Source organism: Aplysia californica, unplaced genomic scaffold (assembly GCF_000002075.1).
Source record: "Aplysia californica isolate F4 #8 unplaced genomic scaffold, AplCal3.0 scaffold00302, whole genome shotgun sequence".
Lineage (NCBI taxonomy): Eukaryota > Metazoa > Mollusca > Gastropoda > Aplysiida > Aplysiidae > Aplysia > Aplysia californica.
This window is the reverse complement of record NW_004797572.1, coordinates 51,585-53,987: the sequence shown is the minus strand read 5'-3', so window position 1 is coordinate 53,987 and position 2,403 is coordinate 51,585. Positions and strand designations below refer to the sequence as shown.

General features: G+C 43.0%; 1 protein-coding gene across 1 annotated transcript in view; it reads left to right on the top strand.

Annotated features, from left to right (window-relative positions):
- The window catches only part of LOC101848598 (polypeptide N-acetylgalactosaminyltransferase 5), a gene marked incomplete in the record, with an annotated part of 67,468 nt that overhangs the window by 37,858 nt on the left and 27,207 nt on the right, over window positions 1-2,403 (top strand).

The window sequence follows — 2,403 nt, the reverse complement described above, 5'->3', positions numbered from 1 at the left end:
GTCCATCCATAGACTGGGAGGGAGGGGCTGGGGGGGGGGGGGGGGAGAGGTAAAGATAGAATCTTAGGGTCAAAGAGAGATGGGAGTGATAGAATTTTGGGGACAAAAGAGAGAAGGGGAGAGATATGAGGTTGAGAATAGGATAGAGAGACTTTCCAAGATACTCAAATTTCTCATCTCATAAAAACGCATAACCTATTATTCAATATCTAAGGATAGAAATTGGTTTTTACTCACACTTAAAGTCCATATACTCACACTTATCGTCGATATAGTGATTGGTGGGTACCGTTGAGTGGTTAGCCCTTTCTCCGGAGAAAGAAAGAGTAAAAAGAAAGGATGAAAGAAAGAAAGAACGAAGGAGAGAAAAGAGCTTTCAGATCATAAATCACAGAAGAGTTACTATTTTCCTTAACCTTTCCCGGTGAAATGAGGTCGCTATCGTGCTTGCTCGCTGTATACTTCAACACAAAAGCCGCACATTGGGCAGACGTCCTCATATGACCTAAAGAGGTTAGGATCGCGCTGTTGAACTCTTATTAAACACTGGGCAGAGCCTTAGGATTTTCTTTCCCCATTCGGTCGTGTAATCTCTTGTTTTTACCGCCCTCCCTAAGGCGCTTTAATAGATCCCCTCTTCGGGTTTTAGCTTGTTTTATATCGACATGTATTTTTTTTCTTTTTAACTTTTACACCCTTGAGTCGGGGTACCGTCTGTAGTGCAGCATTTTGGCGCTTGGCCTTTACACGTGGGAGACCTGAGTTCGAGTGCCCAGTGAGGAGGAGAATTTCTATTGAGTATTTCGGTCTTTCTGATCAAAAGTTGTATCTGTCTCAGACTGTGTTGGTCCTGACAGGCACTGTCGAAGGCCGCCGAGTTGGGTTGTTGTAAGAATAAAGAAGAAAACTGAGACATTTGATCTGACAGTTTTTGTCTCCTCCAAAAAACATTTTCGACCTAACGTTGTATGCTATGCCAATCTGGCTCTGGTACTAAAAGAGGAAGAATAAATGTTTTTCCGCTATAAATAAGTGCTTGTTCACATTTGATACCGATATCTCAGTTGGCACTGGTTCGAATCTTGGCGGGGCACTTTGAGCTTGTTGTTTTGGGAAGTTTTCAAGGCTCATCATGCCTCTGGTCCTGTCCTTTAGAAAACTGACGTTAAATTCAAAGGTCCTGCCTCTCCGCGCAGTGTGTGTATGTATGTTGTCTGTTGTTTTTATGGGGGGGGGGGGTTCATCTGGGGAGGAGGATTCTGTTGATTAAAAAAAAACAACTATCATTCCATCGATGTTTAGCCACAGTCCCCGAATTGGCCTAGACAGAAATGTAAGTGTTACCTGGGCAGATTTCCCTGCTTGTCGGTTCAGCTGTTGGTGACGTGGGAGGAGGAAGAGAACTGAAGGCACCAGTCACCGACAGCTCCGACATACCTCCACGGTCATTTATGCTCGTGTCCTCACCATTGACGATTTTTGCCGGTCTCAGAGGATATCGCGGGAAGGGCAATAACATTAAATATTATAACTGACATAAGCTCGACAGATTCGTTAGTAGTAGTCAGTTGTGTCGCTTAGAAAGAGGGGAGTTTTTTCTCCTTTGTTTTTTCTGTAGTTGTTGCGTTGCAGTTGTTGTTGTTGTTGATGTTGTTGTTATTGTTATTGTTGTTGTTATTGTTGTTGTTGCTGTTGCTGCTGCTTCTGTATTGTTGTTGTTGTTGTTAAACCTGTTGTTGATGATGATGATGATGATGATGATGATGATGATGATGATGATGATGATGATGATATTTGTGCAGCTTTTAAAAGTGCGATCCATGAAGGATCTTTTTTGCCATGAGTGTCTTATTACTCTTTGTCCAGCTTTTCACAATGCAAAAAGCAGCCCCACATTGCTCAGGTACAGGTTCGAAGCAGCCAGCCTCCTAAATGTCATTATTATGTCTATTTGGATGTAAAACGCCTTTTAAATACTGTGTTCCTTCATGAAGAGGCCCGTCTGTGACCGACTGATTGACAAAAAAGCCGAAACGGTCGGTGCAGCACGTTTCTTTTTTTGTTTTTTTAGGAGGGAAAAGGGGGGGGGGGGCAACTGCATACGGTCATATGAGCGCCAGTTGAGAGATTTAAAAAATAGTTTGTTTTTTTATTGGGGGGGGGGTGATGCTTTCCACTGAACGCTAGTTGTTACGTAGGGTCGATATAATATGGGGGATGACTGATTGCATATACATGTATACTAGCGATAATCTTGCTTTCACAACAGTAATAAACGTACTGATGTTGTTGTTAATAGAGTAGCTGCATCATGGTGACAGATGTCGCGGGGGGAGTCCTTCTCTCCGTTGGTTTCAAACTAGACCTGGTCCTCTCTCTCTCTCTCTCTCTCTCTCTCTCTCT